The sequence below is a fragment of the Merops nubicus genome, unplaced genomic scaffold (assembly GCF_000691845.1).
Source record: "Merops nubicus isolate BGI_N331 unplaced genomic scaffold, ASM69184v1 scaffold20218, whole genome shotgun sequence".
Lineage (NCBI taxonomy): Eukaryota > Metazoa > Chordata > Aves > Coraciiformes > Meropidae > Merops > Merops nubicus.
This window is the reverse complement of record NW_008625335.1, coordinates 3,377-12,712: the sequence shown is the minus strand read 5'-3', so window position 1 is coordinate 12,712 and position 9,336 is coordinate 3,377.

Below are 9,336 nucleotides of genomic sequence, written 5' to 3'. Positions count from 1 at the left end.
CTGGTGAGAAAAATCTACTCAGAACCCCAAAACAAACGTGTTTGCACCCCGAGCTGACACAGAGGAACCTCCAAAGCCTAGAGCTGCTGTAGCTGGTCCTTTGCTCCAACATCACTGATGATTTTGGCAGGCTGAGTCAATAAATAAGAACATTTCTGTTTCTTAGAACAGAAGCACAAATCAGAAAAATCCTCTAAAGGTGATTTTGTAAATTAGGAAATAAATGCTTATTTTAACAGGAAATCCGTAAAGCAGACAGTTGTGTGTGTTGTCTTGGAAACTTCAGCTGTGTGTATAAAATTTACACAGAGACTCCACTGGCTTTACATCTCTGCCTTGTTTGAAAACTAGCACTATTAGAAATTTTCAGAAAACTCCATGCTGTGAGATTTATCATCCTTCTCTCTGCAGTCAGCTGCTGATACACCTGCATGTGGACCTGTCTGTGCTGGTTTCGTGGCAGTCGTTACACTGCTCCTTTGTAAATGAGAAATTAATTTTTGTCCTTCAGAAAGACCACCCAGGAGAGTTCAGCTCAGTAGAGAATGAAGTGAAGCTTTTACCAAGAGCTCACTCCTTGCTTTCTCTTTCCAGAAGACATCATTTGACAAATTACTGAGTACTAAAGTAGAAATATCCTTTGCCAACTTCTCTTTCCCATGGACCTATTTAATACTGGCACATTAAATGCATTTTTATTTTACTCATTAAACAAGAAGAATTCTGGATACTTAACACTGACACAATTAAGACATTGTAAAATTTGGTAATGTGCAGTAAAACTACTTTCATAAATGCCCAACCTTATGTACAACCATTCTCTGGTTTTCTTCCAGTTATAAGTTTTGCGCTCTTGCACCTGCAATTACAAAGCTTAGAGCCAATTTAAAATGACTCGTTTGTCACAGATAATTCAGTTTCATTTTGGCTGCCTTTTTCATTTACCACCTGTTGACTACCTTAATAATTTATTCCTTCATAGCTTTGTTGTTTTTCCAATAAAAGACAAGTTGAAATCTGGGGCAGATACCCATTAGGTATCTGCCCAGAAAGGGCAAAGGAAAACACTATGGTTTCATGTGTCTGGATTACAGAAATCTTTCCCTGCTGCTGTCCTAAGGCTGAGCACTGCAGGAGAGAATCTTCTCAAGCCTGAGTAGGAAAGCCAGGAGACCCAGCTTGGACTAGTCACTTCCTTTGCTGCACTGCTGATAAACATAACCGTAGTCGGAGATGTGTTAATGAAAAAGAGAACATACTGCCAGCAAGAAGTTTTTGAAAACCATAATGAATAAGGAAAGACTAACACATCCTGAAACATAAAGCGCTTCTTGGAGAGAGGATTTTGTCTATGGTAAAGAAAAAAAAAAATAAAAAAAGATATGAAGTCCTGGCAAATCATCACAGGAACACCAAGCCCCATAATTGCCACGTTCAAGCCAGCTGACAGACCTGATACATATGGCATTTCCAAAATAAAAAAAAAAAAAAAGCATATTTGAATCTCTCTTCACAGCAAACAGGCTTTGTGAACTTTGTTAGAGGGCTAAGCCTGTGTTTAATTTAAGAGGCGAGCATAATGTATTATTTTAGCAAATGAGACGAGGAGAATTGGTGGCAGCATGAAGTACAAGTCCTCAACAAAGGGAATTTAGTGGTAGACAACTTGGATGTCCTACCTTACAAGGTACTTTCACAGGGACTAGATCAGAGCAGCATCTGCCATGTTTAAATACTCTGTATTATTAAATGCTTTAGCAGTGTTGGAGGAGGGAACTTATTCCAGACACAAGCTAGCCTGCTGGAAGCAAAACCAGCTCAGCACATTTTCACCAGGGATTTCCATTGCTGTGGAAGTTTCTGGGGTCCACCTCCTACATTGGTCACACACAAGGGACAACCCCAGTGGTCCTGACCTGTCTGATAGCTTGCAAGAAGGTTTTTTTGTTTGCAAACTTCCTGGGAAAGCCAAAGCTGGTTTCCTCCAGCAAGCTCCACTCCTTCCAGTGTGAAACCTACATTATGCACACCTTGCTGTAATTAGCTAAAAGAACTGCACCATTGCTCAACAGCTTCCTAAAACAATCAAAACCCATGGGAATACAAACCTGATTTCAAAAATGCTTCTCTGAAGCTGAAATCATTTGGTGTATAAAAACATAATCCCATTACAGTGGCAGAGTTTAAACACTCTCCCTTATCCACCAGCACAATGATAGGATCCCTGCAGTGCTGCGGTCGAACAGGGCTGGAAATGCTGTGAAGAAGCCTCCTGAAAGCTTGAAGAAGCCTCTCCCAGTAAGAATATCCAGCTGTGGGTACAGCTGGGGCAGAGGAGGACCATGTGCAGATTTGCACTTTTAGGACCACAGGAAGGAAAAAAGAAGGATCAAAGCAAAAAGCAGCATTAATCTCAAAATTCCCAAATCACTGCTTCAGGAATAAGACGCACAACGCCCTAAAATCCGTTGGCTGAACCCAAGAAGTCAGGATGATTCAAGGATCTTAAGCCATAGACCATGCAGGAAAATCCACTCTGCTGAATAGAGATGAATGGAATAAAACTGAAATAAGATGATTAGAACTGCAAGGAACTGCATGGACTTGGAAAATTTTTAAGAATTTTATTAACTGCCTCAGCTGAAAGTTGCCAGCTAAGTTAGATACAAATAACACAGACCTCAAAGTCAGATATTGTGCCTCAAAGCAGTGCCAGCTCAAAATGTAACAACACATGTAATGCCAAAAGTATATTTTTCTTTGCTTTGTCTCCTTGCAGCATTTTGTGTTGGTGAGTAACCAAACAACCACATTTTAATCATATAATTAACTTAATGTACTAGAACACTATCTAGCATATAGCCTTGACAAAAGTTGTTCGCAAGTACTTGACCTGAACTACTTATTATGCTGCATTAGCTATTACTTTTCTAGAGACAGCATTTTAGGTATTTTAGTATGAGCTTGTGAAATAACTAAATATAAGCCCCCTCCAAAATCCCTGGGCTCTTTCCCGTGCATTCACGTACATGGAACATCAGCTGGACAAACCCACTGTAAACAGCGCATTTACTTGACCCACGACTCAGATGAAGTTGGTAAGTTTATCTGCATCTTATGCCATGGATTTCACAGCATCATGCAGGCATTCTGGAGCATGGGTCGTCATCATGATTTCCCTAAAAGCACTGAATTTAGGCACCAGGCAAACTTTTTCCTTGCTATAACTCTGACTGTTTCTGAAACTGTGATTTTCTTGCCCACTGAGCCATCCTGCACTCAGAAGAAATACCTAACACTTTCTGTCTCACCCCAGCACACATACCTCTCCATAACACAACACTAGTTTGGACACAGCATTTCTTTCACTTGTTCAAAGATTTATTTTTTTTCTTATCCCCACACTGATTTTCATGCTTCATGTGAAGTCCAGCAGATCTGCCCTCCTCTCCCAGGCACTCAGCTCTCCAAAAAGGGTCAAGTGCTGCTGCTTCTTCCATCTTTGCTAACGAAGCTGCTTTCACAGTGACAAAAAAAAAAGGTCAGTACCAAACTCATCACTAATCATAAAATGGTACTATTAAAAGAAAAAGGGGAGGTGGGGAAAGCTTTGCCAAGACATTAGCTAGAATTTATCTAAATTTAGCTAGGAATTAGCACGGTGTTCAACTTTTTCTTTCTTTGCATCTCTAAATATCTTGCAAATGTTTAACAGCAGATTTCCAGAATAACCTTTCAGATTTTTAGAGTCGTGATGAGTATTTCTTTATGCAAGGGAAGAAGAGAAACTGGGATAAATATATGGATTTTTGCTCCCAGAAATCAAAACTGGGGAGCAAAAACCCAAGATGGCCCTTTTTGTGGCAGCTGCAGGCATGCCAAAATTTCAAAAAGCTCATTTTCCTTAAGACACCTAAACACTACAACTCAAATCTGAGAATCTCAACCACTGTTAAAACAACTTCAAAGGTGTTTTGGTTGTGTCCATGTCATTGTATACCATGACTGGCTGACATCATTATACTAAGCAACATGAAATTGATGGGATCTATGTTTACAGAAAGAAAATGAGGAAACAAGACTTGACTAAGATTAGTACAATGGCAATACGTTAAAAGGATCTGCCAGAAGAAAACCAGCCAGTGTGGAGTCGTGTTTTGCTGAGCATGAGGAGGGCAGTGCAGGCGATGGGATTCTTGTGGGCCTGAGAGGGTTCCCGGGGGTGTCTATCGAGTGGCAGATGTTTGTGGTTGGTGGATTCTGCTGGCTGCTCCCCCGGGCGGGTGTGTGGGCATCGGCAGGCTTTCTCGTGGTGGCTCTGGACTGTGCTGGAGCTGGCGGGGCGCATGGACAGAGCGTGGACAGTGACTGCTATCCAATCTGTAACTCAGCTTAGGCGTGTGAGCAGGCCTGTTAACCTATGGCGCTCGGGGGGCTGTCTCTTGTCTGCTAGAAAAGGCTGTAAAACTTGGCAATAAACGGAATTGACTGCTGACCCCCTGGAGTGCATCTTTTCTCTCTGGAGCTCCTTCCCGACAAGCCGGTGCAGAGCCCTGTGGAGGTCCTATAGCCTAGCCGGGGGTCAGCCACCCACCTCACAATGGTGAACGTGACCAGCAAAGGCTCCCATATCACCATCAACTTCCAGTGGTAACTGGGTGGTCTAGGCCCTGCTACCCCAGGTCTCACTAGACTAGACCCTGCCAGCCTCCAGGTCTCACTGCCCAGTGTCAACTCCCCTTCACATTCTGAGCCCTGAGGTGCATCTGCAATTGCAATTCTAAAGAGCAAAACTGAGTCAAGTGATGTACGGCACTGTGGATTTTGAATCACTTTGGAAGGTGGGCACCACCTGGGACAGGTCTCCTGGGAACCTCATCCAACCTTTTGGTGATGCAGATGGGCCTGTTTTCTTGTCAGATTTAAAAATATGAGAAGAAAAGTTCACCCGCCAGGAGCCCCATAGTTGCTGAGTTTTAGAGGTTAAAAATAAGATTCCTCCTGATGCAAAGTTCCCCCGCGTGTCAGCCTTAATTTCACTACCAGCCTAGCAGCAAAAGAGGCACTTTTAATTAAGTGCAAGACAAGTATGGAAAACCAAGTTTGAGAAACAAGAAGGAATAGGATTATTATAATCCAATGAGACATAATTAAATGCAGAAATCAAAGGCTCTTAGTGGCATAGAACTTGTTAGAGCCTTGAAGCAGGTATTTGTGCTTTAAGCTGACATGCTGCAGCTTCTGCAAAAAAACAAAGCTTTTTCGGAAGGAATGAAACGATGACAGAGACGCTCATAAATCATTTAAAGGCAAAATGAGCAAAAAATCCATAAAACAACATTACAGCAAAAGCCTGTTCCTAAAAAAAAAAAATAAAATCCCTAGCAGCACCAATGATGACACTATTTTGAAATCTCTGTACCTAATTGTGCCTTAACAATAATTTCAATGTATCAGTATTAGGTAGCAGAAGAAAAGTAGCACAACTTTACCTAAACGCAGCCATCTCCAGTTACTGGGCACCCTAAGTGATTTGCCTGGTGGACTTAGTGAAATACAGGTTCCAGGACCTCATCCAAAGTTTGCTTTGAGTCAGTAGGATCCTACTGAGATGGGATCAGAGCCACCCCGCCTCCATGTCTGGCCCAGCTCTGCCCTCTCACACCCCAAGCCTCCCATCCCACCCTGCCTTCATCTCCTACATGTGCTTTTAGGATTTGTGGTCAGTGCTGGAATCAACAAATACATTGTTCAAAATGGATCGTAACAAAAATATGAATGTCATGAAAAAGGTAGTTTGTAACTTTATGCATTTCTAGGTAGAAAGTATCTCCCAGGATACTTCAGCTGCTTTTATTCACTGGTAACATGGACAATTTATTTTTAGTAGCTGAAACAGTGAGACTGAGGAATACAAAGGGGCTGTGAAACTTCACACAGGGAACAGCAATGATAAAATTTCAAGGGGACTCTTTGATGGGAGAGGATGTCATTTCAAGTGGGCTGCTCTGTAGACCAGATTCCTGTTGGGATCAAACCATCTTAATGAAGTTATATATATTTCTTACCCTTTTCCTGGAGAGAGTAGGGGAAGTTAAGGTTTAAGCTGGTTGCTGTTCACGTCCCACCCAAAGCTGCTCCTTCCAGAGAGTGCAAAGCAAATGAGAGTTGCTTCATTTGGATGTGCAAGGGTTCTCCCACGAGGGAAAAAAATATCATTCCACGGGGTTAAACGAAGTTTTATTTTTTGAATAGCCATGTTAAAATGAAACAGCCCAAATTCTCCTTTCTGTCACAGACACGATGCCCTGGACATCATTATTATACATATGTGTGGATACGTGCTTTTCTGTTAGGCTTTCCAAAGCCACATGAAGCAGCCCAGAGATCCCTGAGACAGTGATCCCACCCTCCTTCCATTCCCCGGCCTTGGATGAAGTCCCAGGCATGGGTGGTGCAACCAAGAGCGGTGTTTCTGCAAAGGTGAGTCAAGTGATTGCCTGGGAAGTGGAGAATTTGGGTTATAAAGTAATAGGAAACTCTATACTGATGAATTTACAGATACATTTTGTGCCCAAGCTCCAACTTTTGTTGTTCGTTGGGGTTTTCCGGTGGCATGGTCTTAAATCACTTATTTGGCTCCTTTCTGTCCTGTACTGAGGTTGTCACCCAGGAAAACAGGAGTTTGCCAGCTCTTCTTCCCCCCAGATTCCAAAGGGATGGTCACCTCTGCACCTGTCAGGCATCTCAAGCCCTCTCTAACTCCTCACACACATCCCCTTCTCCTGGCTCTTTAATAGACAGACTTTTTCCTCTTCTTTTTTTCTTTAAAGCCTCACCTGACTATTTCCAGCTGGCACTCAGACTTGTTTCATACAGGGCTAGAGGGTGATTTAAAACCAGGTTGCTGTGTGCCCGTCTGTGTCCACAGGGAGAAAGGTTGAAACAAATATGAGAAGAGTAATCAACAGTAATTCTTCAGGAGTCTACCATTAAATTTGTCATTAAACAGAGTCTGCAGCTACCTGCCTGCCCAGCCACCAGCAGCAGCAAGCCGAGCACGCCGTGTAATGGCATTTTGATAGACTGTCTTTTCCCACAGCCTTTCTGAGATTGGACTGCATAATTTACACCACCAGCACAGTGTTGCCTCACCGTTATTTGAGCAGCGAGACCCTTGTCCTGGTGTGATTAGACTATGATGAATTGGATGCCTGCCCGTGGAGCCAGGGTATGCCGATGGGGCCGATTGCCAAGCGCCTGGGACGCGGCACAGAGCTCACCGTCCCCAGCTCAGCAGCCGGGGGGGCTGTGCTGATTCATCCTACCTCACCCAACACACCAAAAAGCAGCCACCCTTTTTACCGTGCATTTAGAGGATGAAAAAAAAAAAACAAGGGTGGGGGGATTAGTATGAACACAGAGCATTATTCAGGGCTTATTTGTGACCCCAGCAGAGGATGGGTATATCTCAGGGGTGGGAAAACTCCCAGGAAATTTCCACATGATCTCAACAGAGCATGGTGATTTTTCCCAAGCCCTATCCCCAGCATGAACCAACAGGAGGTGTGGTGGCTGGGCAAGGCCTGGTTGCACTCCTCTCTTCCCTAAACTGTGGTGTAGGTGGTTTCCCCTGCCCAGAAGCATCCCATCTATTGTCAGTACTCAGCACCAGCCAAACGCAAGGGACGCAGGGGTGCTCTGGCTGAGCTCTGGCAGCAGGTCCAGCCAGAAACGCAGGACTGTAAAGTGAAATTTAAGGACATGGCCACAACAGCCTGGGAAGGTGTTGTATGTACTGCTGCTTCCTTACATGATTAATGCAGCTCTCTCCAGCCAGCAACACACGCTGGCTCAGAGATCTCCCCTCACCAGAGGACGGTGCCGTGAAGCTCACTAAATTGTCATAGACACAGTTATTTTTTCTGAGCATAATTTTCTCCACAGGGGCAAAAAATTTAGCAGATGGGACTCAGTGAACGGCCACACAGCCGTACATGTTTCCACTGGGAACGTTTCAGTGACAGGCAATATTTCATGGGGAACTAGGAACCAGGGCACAAAGCTTCAGCTCTTTCCTTCTTAAGACCTCTCTAGGCAAGTTGCTCACTTCTCCAAGCTTTGTCTCCTCTCTAACCTGATTTACTGTTTGGATTACTGCAGAACTATGATCCCCAGACAAGATCTCCTTTTCAATGGGCAAAAGCTAAACTCGCATCCTAGAGAGATGGCTTCTTTCCCAAAGACCACCTGGTTTCTGAAATTTCCCTTGTTAATTTAGGGATGCACAGACCAGCCTCCTTGTGCATGTCGTACAGATAATTCAAGGGAAGACTGAGTCAAGGCTTTCTTTCTTCTCCAAGAGCAGTTATTTAAAACAAAAACAGACAAAAAAGCTCCATTTAACAAAACAATAACATAATCAAGTTACTACCTCAATATAGATATGCATCATTGGATCATTTTCGGTTTCCAACATACACACTGGAACAGCAGAAAAAGGAGGCAACATTAATTGCAGCTGGTTTTATAAGAAGATGCTCTGGCACACTCCAAAAGATCGTATGGTAATTCTTTGCTGACAAGCAAAGGGCATATCTGAAGAACACGTTTTGTTTTATAGATGTCCTTTAATGAGCTCACTTGTTTTCTTTCCCTTCTCTGAAAAAGGGCAGACATCAAGGACCTGACTCCGCGATCGCACGCTGCTCCCATCTCTGCTTTCTCCTACAAATGTCTCACCTAAGAGCAAGGAGAAACTCAGATGGGAACAATGCAGCTCTTCAGCATCAACCACATCACCACACACCCCTGAAATTAATCATAACGAAATTTAATTAAAGATACCAAGCATGGAATATTCCACTTCTTTCATTTGTGCCCTTCACTTCTCAGAGAGCTTCCCTGAAACACAAGAGGCGCTTGCCGACAGAAACAATCCAAGCTTCAGCAGCGTAATTCAGGGGACAAACCAAAGACAAGTGTCCTTGAGCGGGTGGCCTTCCTGTTCACCTAGTTCTGCAATATGCTGAGCACACCCGGCAAGCCCATGCTCCGAGAGCCTCTGCATTTTGAGTGGAAAAAATTGCACCAAATAAAGGTCTCAAGTGTTTGCAGAAATAAGGTTAGATCCCGGCGCTACAGAAGGCTGCGGTGCACAGCTCCCACTTTCCATAGCAATGCCAAGTAATTCAATTCAGTTTTTCAATAATTCAATACTAAACCAAATATTGATCAGATTAATGGAAGAATTTGAGGAGTCATCTTTTCAGGTTTGTTTGTGTGTGTGTGTGTTTTCCCTCCTCCCCCGTCTTTTGGCATTCTTTCCCTTTTAGC